This window comes from Malus domestica, chromosome 13 (genome assembly GCF_042453785.1).
Source record: "Malus domestica chromosome 13, GDT2T_hap1".
In the NCBI taxonomy this organism is placed as follows: Eukaryota; Viridiplantae; Streptophyta; class Magnoliopsida; order Rosales; family Rosaceae; genus Malus; species Malus domestica.
Genome location: NC_091673.1, coordinates 42,600,817 through 42,614,953, shown reverse-complemented (window position 1 = coordinate 42,614,953; position 14,137 = coordinate 42,600,817). Strand labels below are relative to the sequence as shown.

Sequence of the window (14,137 nt, the reverse complement as noted above, 5' to 3'; positions counted from 1 at the left end):
ATTTAAGTTTTTAGTTTATTCGTTTTTACTTTCAAGTTCACCAAACTCAAATCCCCCTTTTACTTTCTTGTTTTAAAGTCTTTTGTTTACATTTTTAACTTTGTTTCTTTTTGTTTTTGAGTCAGTTTAGAGGTTTTAGCAAGCCCTCCTAATCCCCGGTTTAGAACGATCCCTACTTACATACTTTGCTACAATTGTCAAAAAGAGGGTTTAATTTGTGTGCTTATATATTTCGCATCACCTAGTTCAAGAAAAAAAATGAAATTAATTAATTATTAATTACCATTTAATTAACTAATTAGTTATTATTTCGATAATTATTAATCAATTAATTAATTGTTAATTACTAATTAATTGATTATTAATCAACTAATTAATCGCTAAGCAATCATTAAGGTCAACAAAAACTTCAACACATGGTAGATAACTATAGCATGTAGATTGCCTTCCACACTCTTCTTCACGAGTGTGGAAACAAAATCAACTTATGAGATCCTATAAAAGCGCTTCCCACACCCTTGAAGAGAGAAAGCTTCCCACACCTAAGGAAGAGAGCTTCCCACACTTTTGAAGGGAGAGAGCTTCCCACACCCTTGAAGGAAGAGAGCTTCCAACACCCTTGAAGGGAGAGAGCTTCCCACACCTAAAGGTGTGAACTTCCCTCACCCAAGGAAGAGAGCTTCCCACCCACACCCAAGGGTGTGAACTTCCCTCACCCAAGGAAGAGAGCTTCCCACACCCAAGGAAGAGAGCTTCCCACACCCAAGGGTATGAGCTTCCCACACCCAAATTCTAAAAGCCTTCCTCACTCTTCTTCAAGAGTGTGGAAGCAAAATCTATTTATGTGCTTCAAAGGAGCTTCAACAAGAATTCCAAAAGCCTTCCACACTCTTGAACACTCTTCTTCAAGAGTGGAAGCAAAATCTATTTATGTACTCTTCAAAAAAAAGCTTCAACCGAAAGCTTTAACAAAAAATTCAAAAAGCCTTCCACACTCTTCTTCAAGAGTGTGGAAGCAAAATCTATTTATGTGCTTCAAAAAATATGTACTTAATGTGCTTAAATAAAAAAAAGAAAAAAAAAAGAGCGCTTTAACCGAAAGCTTCAACACATAATTTCAACAAAACCTTCCACACTCTTGCTCAAGTGGAAGCAAAACCTACTTATATGATTTTTTTTTTCTCACGTTAGATCACTCAAGCTATACCCATACACAAGCAAAAAACCTACCATCCACAACCTACACCCATTAACCACTTTTTCAAACTCAAATTACAACAAGAAAGGCAATCACTACCCAAATCCAATTGAAGTGCCGTCACACGGAAAGTGGTAGTCCAGTTAAGTTTAATTTATAATCCAGATTTGCAAGCAGGAGACATAATTATAATACAAAAGAGGCATTTTTGAATAAGTGGAAGAATATGCAGAAAGAGATCGAAATGTAAAAAAGCTAAGAAGCATTAAATGTTGGTTGATTACAGAAAAGAGGAATGCAATCAAACACTCAAGTATCAATGTTTTCATTGGGTACAGACAGTACCAACAGAAAATAACCTTGGCTTGACAACACCCCTACCGCTACCTCCCCTTTCCCCTCGCTCTTTCCTTCTCAATCAAACTTCACCAGCGGCACCCATTGCCTAGACCGTAATAAACCCCAAGGCAGCCCGCATCAAAACCCAACTTCAACCCCTGCAAAAAAAAAAAAAAAATATATATATATATATAAAATAAAAAACACAATTAATCAAGACCCCCGGACGGAAAATCCAGTAGAAAATCACAAAAAAATGGAGGAGTGTTGGACCTCTTAAGCTGCAAACCCAGGCCTTCAAATTCGAGAACAGCTTTCTGCAACAACTCACTTCTTTGATCCTTCACTCACTCCTCAAGCTTTTCTAATGAATTCAAACCAGAGCTTCAGCAACCAGCGAGCTTTGGGCAGCTTTCAACCTTTAACCCACCTCCTTCAAAACTCAAATCAAAACCCCAATAACCCCTTCTCCTCCAAGCTCCTGAAATTTATATCTTGGAGTGAAGTTAAAAGCAACCAAGTTCAAGACTTTGATTTTTTGTGAGGACCCAAGTGGAACCACCAAACCCTTTGTCTCGCAGCGGTGAATGCCTGTGTGGAAGGGACGTGACTAGGGAGTTCTGACCTCCGACACTACTGTCAAAACCTAGCAGCCCGAGCTTGAACCCAAACCCGTTTTTAGCAACAAATATCACCCCTGGGACCTGCCCGTCTAGCGCCGCGCTTGCCTCTGTCTCCGTTCCCCTAGCTCTCTCGCCGCGACCCTAACAACATCGACTGAATTAAACGGGATACTATTTCACTTGAGAATCTTGACCACAGTCAGATGGGGAAGGCCTGGACTTAAGCAAAGGAGCAAGAATTTCGGTGTTGAAGGAAATGGGTGACTGCAAAACAAAAAACTAGTAAAACGAAGAAGATGGGGAAGGATGGAGAGACTGGGTTACTAAAACTAGGAAAAAAAGAGGCTGTGCGGGGAAGAAGGCACGGGTGGAGCAAGGGTGGAAGGCTAGGTTTCGAGTAGGCCTCGGGCCAATTTCAACAAAAGCTAGGCCTCTTCTCCTCGCCTAGAGACTTAGGGGACTACTATATATGCTACTACACATCGGTACTTAGAAGTTTCGTGTTTACTCAATGACTTGGATTTGTCAAGTTCCCAACCGAGAAGCTTTCCTCATTCGGGAACATAAGGGAGCACTATTTGTACCATACTTGACCAATCTTGAAACTTCCAAGTACCGATCAACGTCATACCTTCAAGGACCTATTGAGGGGTTTATGCTAAGGCACCCATGCCAAAGCATAAAAGTTTCCCTCCAACCAGGAGGCCAATCACAGCGCAACACATGTTAACGTTAGAAAAAGCTCATAGAGTCCCACATCAACCGCGGACAAAAGCTAAAGACTCTCGTTAACTATAAAAGGAGACCATTCTCCTACAATTAATCCTTAATGTCATTATTGTACTTAAACTAGTCATTAGAACCCACTAATGATAATTATGCTTAAACCTATGTATTTGTGTAAACCCTTCACTATTAATGAGAATTCTTCTACTCCATGGATGTAGCCAAACTTAGAGTGAACTTGTAGACATCGAAATTTTGGTGAAATAAATGTTGATCAATAATTAAAATTTCAACGTTCATGTGTCACATAAATTTTACACATAGCAGGTGACTCAACGAAAAATCGAGAATCATCAGAAAAAGTCATCAAACAGGACACGTGTCAACACCTGGCAGAAACGATTTATTTCATCTGAATAATATATTCAAAATTAGGCTTTGGAAAATTCTATAAATAGAAGCCATTTCATTCATTTAGAAAAAAAGAAACCAATTCATAACCAATTCACCTCACACCAAAACCTTGAAGCTTTGAAACTCCAAAGCTTCCAAGCAAATCCCGAAGGATCAAGAAAGCTCTCTTCGTTCTTCGTCAACCCAACCTTCAGGATCAAGCCCCAACGGCCCTTTGAAGGAACTTCCACAAATTCAAGATCAAGCCCCGACGACCCTTGAAGAAAGCGTTCATCATTCATCATCCGTTCATCCTAAGATCAAGCCCCAACGGCCCTTTGGATCAACAACATCAACAAATCCACATATCCAACCATTCTTCAAGATAAAGCCCAAAAGCCCTTGAAGATCCATTCATCAACTGTTCATCAAGATTAAGCCCCAAAGGCCTTTGAAAATCCGTTCATCAACAGTTCTTCAAGATCAAGCCCAAAAGCCTTGAAGATTTGTTCATCCATCAACCTTTAAGATCAAGCCCAAAGGCCCTTGAAGAAACTTCCCTCAATCTTCAAGATTAGGCCCCAACGGCCTTTGAAGAAAACTTTCAACCGTTCATCCAAGATCAAGCCTCAACGGCCCTTGGATAAATCGCACATCCACAAATCAACACCTTACGAAGATCGAATCAGAGGATCAAATTTGAGAGAGATTGTAACCCTAAAATCATCAATACAAAATATTATTTTGTACACGTGTTCTTGCCTCGTTTGTTTCAGGAATTTCCGTGTTTACAAATTTGGCACGCCCAGTGGGACCAGCTCTACCTCTCATCTCTTTGTTCGTTCAAGGAATCCAAACACACCTCAAAGTCAATGGCATCAAGTAAGGGACAAGCCGTTTTTGCAACCACCAAGGGAAGGATCCTGAGCACTTATACTGTGAACGGACAATCCATTGGCGCCACAACCGCTCCTTAACATGCCACTTCAAAGGTTGTGCTGCTAAAGGAGCAAGGGGAGCATCAAAAGCGTGAATACGTCATCAACCTGACCTCGCTGGGGGCACCGAAGCATGCTGCTGAGGCACATAAGATGACATCCCAAAGCAGCCAACGACGTTCTTCGTCAGCATCTTAGATCTATTGGTTGCACAAGTCATGACCATCGGCGTTACCTCCATCAAAGAACAACTGGCTCAAATGAATGAAGCGATCACAAGGCTAACACGGATTGTGGAAGAAAAAGACTTGCAAATCGCTGCACTAGTCAGCTGACTGGAGCCACAGGACGGCAAGAACCCCGACCCAGAGGATGATCCACTAAAGAGATGAGCTGGCGAAGAAGATGAGCCTCTGATGGAGAAAATCGATGTGAAGCCGGAGCCAGACCAAGCAGCGGCACTCATGGGATCTCTTTCTATCCAGCAGCTGCAAGAGATGATCACCAACACCATCAAGGCGTAGTACGAAGGGAGCTCACATACCTCCTTGTTCTACTCGAAGCCATACTCCAAGAAGATTGATGCCTTGAAGATGCCAAGGGGTTATCAACCACCAAAGTTCATGCAGTTTGATGGAAAAGGAAACCCAAAGCAGCACGTTGCACATTTCGTCGAAACTTGCAATAACACGGGGATGGAGGGAGACTACCTCGCCAAGCAGTTTGTGCGCTCGCTGAAAAGAAACGCCTTTGAGTGGTACACGGACCTAGAGCCTGAGTCCATCAACAATTGGGAGCAATTGGAAAGAGAATTCCTTAACCGCTTCTACAGCGCCCGCTGCACTGTAAGCATGCTGGAGCTGACAAGTACGAAGCAATTGAAAGATGAGCCTTGACTGCAAAGATAGACTTTCAGAGACCTCATCGATCGAGATGTGTGTTCAAGGCATGCAATGGGGATTACACTACATCCTTCAAGGCATCAAACCACGGACCTTTGAGGAGTTAGCCACCTGCGCCCATGACATGGAATTGAGCATCGCCCATCATGGGAAGAAAGAACCGATCACCGACTACAAGAACGACAAAGCTCTTGGGACAAAAGTGGAGAAGGCTGCGTGGAAATCCACCAAGGAAGCAATGATGGTCAACACAGCACCCGTCAAACTCTCTACACGAGGCAAGGCGATTCAAGTCGAAGCTTTTCGTGATCAAGAGATACGTAGACGTACTTTGAAGGAGCTTGAGGAGAAGACTTATCCATTCCCCGACTCTGATGTGGTTGCCATGCTGGACGACCTGTTGGACTAAAATGTGATCGACCTGCCTGAGTGAAAACGGCTAGAAGTGATGAATTGTACCAACAATCCAAGATACTGTAAATTCCACCGCTTCATCAATCATCCAACGAAAAAATGCTTCGTCCTGAAAGATCTCATCATGAAGCTGGCCCAGAAAGGAATCATCAAGCTAGATCTTGACGACGTGGTGAAGTCAAATTATACCACCATCACGTCTAGCTCGTTCAACTCAAAATCTTTGCCTCGATTGTTGGAGGCATGTTCAAAGTCAAGCAAACTTGAAGGATGGACTCATGTCGCTCCGAAGAAATTGCACATGAAACCTACGTGCATCCAGAAGTTCGCCAATCGAAAATGGGGCAAAACAGCTCTTGTCAACCTTCAAAGCTACATGAAAGTGTTGAGGATGATGAAACTTCGACACGAAGATCATCTGTCCCCATCACAATGCGCGATTTCTTCCCTAAAGACTTCTTCAATCATTCGGTCAAGACTCCTTGCTATGAAGATTGCGAGGAACGCCTCTCCAAAATTGCTTGACAAATCCACCAAATTCTCCTCGCCTGCACGAGTCTAAATTGCATGGCACAAAGCTCCTGGTCTACACGAGCATAAAAGGAAACACCAACGCTCCTTGTCCGCACGAGCATAAAAGGCGACACCAAGGCTCCTCGCCTGCACGAGCCTAAACTGCATGGCACTACGCTTCTGGTCTGCACGAGCATAAAAGGCAATACCAACACTCTTGAAACTGCATCACGGCATCAAACACTCCTTGCCTACACGAGTTGAAACTGCAAATGGCACCAAAAGAAAATACAAAAAAAAAGAAAAGAATGTATTTGAACTACGTTATGACTTGATCTCTTCTTTGGAGGGGTACATAGGTTGCTCGAGCATTCAATTTCGAGTTCAGTCACATCAAAATAAAAGAATAAATGTTTTATTAAATAAGGTCAATTTTATTACAAATTTATTTTGTTAAAAAAATTGCAATTTTCTTTGTACAAAATTAAATCACAGTTTCTTCGAAAAAAAAATGGAGTACATATGTTATGTATTTACAAAAAAAAAAAAAAAAAAAAAAAAAAAAGAAGAGAATTGGGTCGCCCCCTCTTCTACACTGACAGAAAGAGAGTCAAAGGCCAGAGACCGATTGACGCCATGGGCCACGCAAGAGGCCCATTCTGCTTCTTCTTATTCGTCGATATGGTCATGGTGATGACCCTCAAGGACACCGAATTCATCAAAGTCGACCAAGCCACGCTCTTTGATCTTATCCTGGCTGCGAATTATTTGAACATAAAGAGGTTGCTAGACCCAACCAACCATCATCTTCATCTCTCTCCTCCTCACCACCTGCATTGCTCTATCCACCGCTTCTCTCTCATCGAGCAACACCCAACCAAGTGGACATTGCAAAGTTAGACGAAACAGGGGGATCTAGTCGGACCCCAACCTGTCATTCGAGTGACCCAGGACCTAAGTTCATTTTTCTCGAGCATTTACATTCTCAAACTCCCTCTGATGACATTGCTCCGGAGACTAAGGAACCTGAAATTAAGACAGAACAACAAGCGGTGGAGGTTGAGTCTCTCTGTTAATGTCTTTCGCAAAGCCATCTCTTTGAACCTTTATTGCAGAGCAATCATCCCAGCAAGCAGTGCGTAGCCGTCATCCCAGCGAGCAGTACCAAACATTTAGTGCAGTAATCAGCAGCAACGTAGTGAGCGGCAGTGTGCAGCAATCTCTAGCAGCCTATTTTTCTTCATCACCGCTTGGCTCTCCTTCCTGATCCCCACCGCCGTTCTGCAGCCTGCTCACGACGACGGGTGTAGCATCATCACCGACGAGGTCCGGAAGGTCTTCAAAAGCTTCAACTTCAACGACTCCACCCTCTCCTCCAAGCTCAGCAACAACACCAAGAAGGTTGTATTCCTATGGATGCATGACTCCTCTTTCAGCACAACTTCCGTCCTCAGCTCCAACTCCAACACCCTTCTTTGGCAGATGCGAAGATCAGCATTGCCGTTGTAACCGTCATCGAAGCCATTGGCTCTGGTAGCTCCACTAAATGGTCGGGACTTACCCCAGCTCACTCGTCCTCCTCTACAAGCCTTCCCTTTCTGCTTATCAGCTTCAGCAGCAAGAAACACGGCGAAACCATCAACAATGAGTGACACTCCCCTCCGCAGCAAGCGATGTCCCTTGTAGCAAACAGCAACGATAGTTTCAACAGCTCTCCGTTCGTGGCAAACAGCAATGGCGAAGAACTTCAATAACCGCCGTCAAACGACTAGCCGGTCATGAAGCCTCGAGTATAGCTCTTCGTCCATGGCAAACAGCAATGGCGAATAACTTCAACAACCACAGTCAAACGACTAGCCGGTCATGAAGCCTCGAGTGTAGCTCTCTGTCCGTGGCAAACAGCAATGGCGAAGAACTTCAATAACCGTCGTCAAACAACTAGCAGGTCATGAAGCCTCGACTGCAGCTCTCCATCCGTCCTCGTCCTCCTGTGCATTTCCTCCCTGCACCATGTGGGGAATATATATAAAAAAATGAAAGGGGACAAACCAGTCTGGAAAGAAGAAGAAATGGTGGAATCTTGGTGGATCAGCACCACCATGTGCAAGAAAAGAAAAGAAAATATAAAAAAAAAATGAGTGGTGCATCTGGCACCATGTGCAAGAAAAGAAAAGAAAATATAAAAAAAATGGATGGTGCATCTGGCACCATGTGCAAGAAAATAAAAGAAAAGAAAAAAAAAAAAATATATATATATATAAATGAATGGTGGATCAGCACCATATGAAATATATATGTATATATAGACACTAAATGAAATAAAGCTCATTTATTGATATTTCCGATAAGTTACAAATATGTACATCTACATAAATCACAATAAATAAACAAGAGGGACCCTTCACAAAGGTTGCTCAGGAGAAGTCTCAGCAGTCGGCAGAGCCCCAGGTCGAAGCGGCACCAGAGGGTGATTATTCAGAGCCTCAGTACTAGGCAGAACCCTAGGAGGAGGAGGCACCGAAGGTTGATCATTTGGAGCTTTATTACGCGGTACAACCCCAGAAGACGAAGGCAAATGCTATTGGAACAAACCCACAAACCTCTGATGATCAGGTAAAATCTGACCATCATATTCCTGCATCTGGTTAATCTTCATCTTCATGTTTGTAGCATAGTTATGTGTGAGCCTGTGCAACTGTTTATTCTCATGCTTGAGCCCTCTAATCTCCTATTTGAGACTCATCACTTTAGCCGCCAATGATTCTACTTGACGGGTTCGACCAAATAGACGTTGGGCCATATTAGACACAAAACCTGCACACTTCACACTGAAAGCTAGAGAATTCTTAACAGCCAACTCATCAGACCGTTTGGAAAATAGTCTATTATCTTTGGGAGTGACAAGGTTCCGGGCCACCACCGCAGCGGTCATATCATTCTTCATCACCGAATCCCTAACGGTAAGAGGACCAGTAAGTGATATGAATGATGGACGCCATATGTTGTCTGGGGAAGGCATGGCTGCCTCTTCACCAAGGTTCAAGTCAAAACGACGGTCAGAGGGGCCAGACATTTTCAAAGGTGTTGAAGAAAGAAGAGGTCGGACAAATCAAGATCTTAGAAGTGCAAGAAGGGAGTTTCTACAAGTGAAAATTCAAGTGTGCTTTGAAACGAACTGCGTGCCTCTATAAAAATCAGAACTCGACAGGATTTCAGAGATCGAAGAGGCGAGCTCAGAATTCGAAGAGGCAAATTCAAAAATCGAAAAGGTGCTAGCTTTCTCAAAAGCTGGGCTTGCTTAGAAACCACGGGCCAATCTTCCTTTCCAGACCTGTCCGCATTTGTCACATGCAACCTCTGCACTCGACGGAGCTCAGAACTCGAAGAGGCAAGCTCAGAAATCAGAGAGGCATCTGCTTTTCCAGACGTGTCAGCATCTGTCACATGCACACTCAGCTTTGCGAAAATCACTGGCAGTTTGCCAAAACGCCGATTCCAGATATCGAACAAGCACTTGTTTTTCCAGACGTGCCAGCGCCTGTCACATGCACACTCAGCTTTGCGAAAATCACTGGCAGTTTGCCAAAACGTCGATTCCAGATATCGAACAAGCACTTGTTTTTCCAGACGTGCCAGCGCCTGTCACATGCACACTCAGCTTTGCAGAAATTACGGGCAATCTGTCGAAGATTTCTTGTGAAGTAGAAAGCACGTGAAGTTTACCGTTAAATCATCCAACGATTGTCGACAAGAGTGAAAGAACAGTACCGGTTATTAATCCATATAAATGTCAACCTTCACCCTCCATAGCAAAGCAAACATACAGAACCTCTTTTCATCTCCGAGAGTGCCTTCCCAACAAAGCCTCTCGAGTCACTTAGGGTACCTCTGCAAACAAATGACACCAAAGAAAAAGTATCTCATATCACTAGGGTAGAAAGCAAGAGTATCTCATATCATGTTTTCTCCTTGTCATTTCCTTTATCCTTGTTCTTACATGCAAAGACAAGGATAAAGAAAGCAATATGCCGGAACCTCCACTCAAACTCGGGTAAGGAATCGACTACCTGGAACCTTTGCCTAGTTGCTTACCTGACATTGCTCTCAAGTACTCGTCTTCAGCTGCTGATGTACTTCTGAAGAAGATGCCACATTTGCCTGGAGAACAGATAAGGCAAGTGAAAACGATCCCTTGCAGCATGTGGAGACAACGTGCAGAAGAAACAAGCAGAGAAGAATGCAGCTTGCATAGTCAACTCAGCAGAAAGAGTCTGAGTTGAGGAACTCAAGAAGCTACCACATCTGCCTGGAGAACAAATAAGGAAATGCGGCATGTACAATCAACTCAGCAAAAGGAGTCCGAGTTGAAGAATTAGAGAGAATAAGGGGTTTGAGTTAAATCTAAGAGCTCGAGAAGCTTCAACAACATATTGACGGCACCATTGCCAAAGAACAAAGCCTCGCTGTGCAACGCTGTCAAATCGCCACCACTTCTTCGAAAATAAGAGTATTTCATATCATGCTTTCACCATGTCATTTTCTTTGTCCTTGTTCTTACCTGCAGGACAATGAGAAAGAAAGCAATCAGCCATCACTTGGTATCAATCTTCCGATCTAGAACCGACTGCTTGGAACCCTTCCCTGATTGCTTACCTAGGACTGCTCTCGAAGTACCCATTGTCTCAACATCTTATGCTTTCAGAGAAGATACCACATCTTCCAGAAGAACAGATAAGGCAAGGGAAAATGATACATTGAAGCATGTGGAGACAAGCACAACAAAGCACGTGCCGATTCATCTGTTACTTCTTCAAAATCAAAAGTATCTCATATCATCAGGGTTGCAATCACTATGGGTGGAGGACTCGTTTTGACCCTCAAATTCTTGGGTCGACTCGCTAGGCGTTGTGGGCTGCACGTGCCGATTCACCACCCTTGAATCAAATCCTTAAAGATCAAGTTACCAATCGGAAGAAGATCCCATCAATCTTGAAGATCATTGTAGACATCGAAATTTCGGTAAATAAATGTTGACCGATAAATCAAAGTTTCAACGCTCATGTATTACATAAATTTTACACGTAGCGTGTGTCTAAACAAAAAATCGAGGATCATTGGAAAATTCATCATACAGGACACTTGTCAACACCTAGCAGAAACGACTTATTTCATCTGGAATATTATATTCAAAATTAGGCCTTAGAAAATTCTATAAATAGAAGCTAATTTCATTCATTTCAAGGGGACCAAAATCATTAGGCAAAATTTTTGAATCTCTGAAGCTCTGAAACTCCGAAGCTCTCAAGCATCCAGGTTCCCGAATAATTAAGAAAGCTCTCTTCGTTCTTCGTTCTTCGTTCATCGTTCATCCTAAGATCAAGCCCCAACGGCCCTTTGGATCAACAATCATCCACCAATTCAAGATCAAGCCCCGACGGCCCTTGAAGAAAGTGTTCTTCGTTCTTCGTTCATCGTTCATCCTAAGATTAAGCCCCAATGGCCCTCGAAGAAAGCGTTCTTCGTTCTTCATTCTTCTTTCATCGTTCTGCTAAGATTAAGCCCTAACGGCCCTTTGTATTAACAATCATCCACCAATTCAAGATCAAGCATCAATGGCCTTTGAAGAAAGTGTTCTTCGTTCTTCGTTCACCATTCTTCCAAGATCAAGCCCTGACGACCCTTGGATCAACAAGCCACCGTTCTTCAAGATCAAGCCCAAAAGCCCTTGAAGATGCGTTCATCACTGTTCTTCAAGATCAAGCCTCAACGGCCCTTGAAGAAACACTCATCCTCAAGATCAAGCCCCAACAGCTCCTTGAAGATTCGCTCAATCCACCTTCAAAGATCAAGCCCACGGCCCTTGAAGAAACTTCCAATAGTTCATCGAAAATCAAGCCTCGACGGCCCTTGTATCAACAAAACATCCACAAATCAACACCTTACGGAGATCGAATCAGAGGATCAAAATAGAGAGAGATTGTAACCCAAAATCATCAAATACAAATATTTGTTTGTGCACGTTGTTCTTGTCTCTTTCGTTTCAGGAATTTTCCGTGTTCACAAATTGGCACGCCCAGTGGGACAATCTCTGCCTCTCATCTCTTTCTCCATTCAAGAAATTCAAGCACACTTCCAAAATTAATGGCATCAAGGAAGACTCAAACTGTTCCCGCAACCGACACAAAGAACAAGAGTGTCCTCGTGGCAAGTGGTGTCACTTTGGGCATCACGACTCGAAGCATGGCAAGAGCTACTTTTGCCGCCTCTTTCACCTCTGCATCAACTCTGCCAAGGGAACAAGAGCACCTAAGGCACGAGCCTTTGATCACCTTAGCCTCACTAAGGGCACCAAGGGGGGAAAGCCCAAGGAAATACTCTGAATCCATGTTCTCCGATGCCGATTCACACGGTAGTTCAGCCATGCAAGTCATGACCATTGGAGCAACTTCAATCGATGAGCAGCTGGCTCAAATGAATGAAACAATCGCAAGGCTAACCCGAACTGTGGAAGAAAAAGACTTGCAAATTGCAGCACTAGTCAACCGACTAGAGGCGCAGGACGGCGAGAAACCTGACCCAAAGGATGATCCACTAAAGAGAGGAGCTGGCGAAGAAGATGAACCTCCGGTGGACAGAATTGATGTGAAGTCGGAACCAGACGAAGGAGCGGTACTCATGAGATCTCTTTCTATCCAGTAGTTGCAAGAGATGATCGCCAGCACTGTCAAGGCACAGTACGAAGGGAGCTCAAACACCTCCGGGTTGTACTCAAAGCCTTATTCAAAGAAGATTGATGCCCTGAAGATGCCGAGGGGATATCAACCACCAAAGTTCATGCAGTTTGATGGAAAAGGAAACCCAAAGAAGCACGTTGCACATTTCGTCGAAACTTGCAACAACGCGGGGATGGAGGGAGACTACCTCGCCAAGCAGTTTGTGCGCTCGCTGAAAGGAAACGCCTTTGAGTGGTACACGGACCTAGAGCCTGAGTCCATCAACAACTGGGAGCAATTGGAAAGAGAATTCCTTAGCCGCTTCTACAGCACCCGCCGCACTGTAAGCATGCTGGAGCTCACAAGTACGAAGCAATGGAAAGATGAGCCGGTCATTGACTACATCAACAGATGGCGCACTCTAAGCCTTGACTGGAAAGACATGCTCTCGGAGACCTTTTCAATCGAGATGTGCGTCCAAGGCATGCAATGGGGTTTGCAATACATCCTTCAAGGCATCAAACCACGGAACTTCGAAGAGCTAGCCACCCGCGCCCATGACATGGAGTTAAGCATCGCCCATCATGGAAAGAAGGAACCGATCACCGGCTACAAGAACGACAAAGTTCTTGAGACAAAGGTGGAGAAGGCGGCGTGGAAATCCACCAAGGAAGCAATGACGGTTAACACAGCTCCCGTCAAAATCCCTACACGAGGCAAGGTGATTCAAGCTGAAGCTTTTCGTGATCAAGAGATGTGTAGACGCACTTTGAAGGAGCTTAAAGAAAAGACTTATCCATTCCCCGACTCTGATGTGGTTGTCATGTTAGAAGACTTGCTAGAAAAGAAGGTGATTGGTTTGCCTGAGTGCAGACGGCCAAAAGAGATGAATCGCATCGACCGTCCAAGGTACTGTAAATTCCACCGCTTCATCAGTCATCCGACAGAAAAATGCTTCGTGCTGAAAGATCTCATCATGAAGCTGGCTCATAAAGGAATCATCGAGCTAGATCTTGACGATGTGGTGAAGTCAAACTATACCACCATCACTTCTGGCTCTTCTAACTTAAAGTTTTCACCTCAACCGCTGGGGGCATGCTTCGAGTCAAGTGAAGTTGAAGGATGGATTCATGTCACTCCGAAGAAATTACACAAGAAGCATACGTTTCCTTCACAAGTTCACCAACGGGAAAGGAGGCAAAGCAGCTCTCGTCAACCTCCAAAGTTACCCAAAAGTGTTGAGGATGATGAAATTGCAACACAAAGATCGTTCATTGCCATCACGATGCACGACTTCTTACCCGAAGACTTCTTCAATCACTCGGTCAAGGCTCCTTGCTATGAAGATTGTGAGGAACGCCTCTCCAAAATTGCTTGA

At 43.8% G+C, this 14,137-nt stretch overlaps 1 long non-coding RNA gene across 1 annotated transcript; it reads right to left on the bottom strand.

Moving 5' to 3' along the window:
- Positions 1 to 1,425: 1,425 nt before the first annotated feature.
- On the bottom strand, positions 1,426 to 2,582 carry LOC114820328 (uncharacterized). The gene is made up of 2 exons (XR_003767808.2): positions 1,811 to 2,582; positions 1,426 to 1,695 (listed from the first exon to the last, which is right to left on the bottom strand). It is a non-coding gene; the product is annotated as an uncharacterized lncRNA (long non-coding RNA).
- Between the last annotated feature and the right edge of the window lie 11,555 nt (positions 2,583 to 14,137).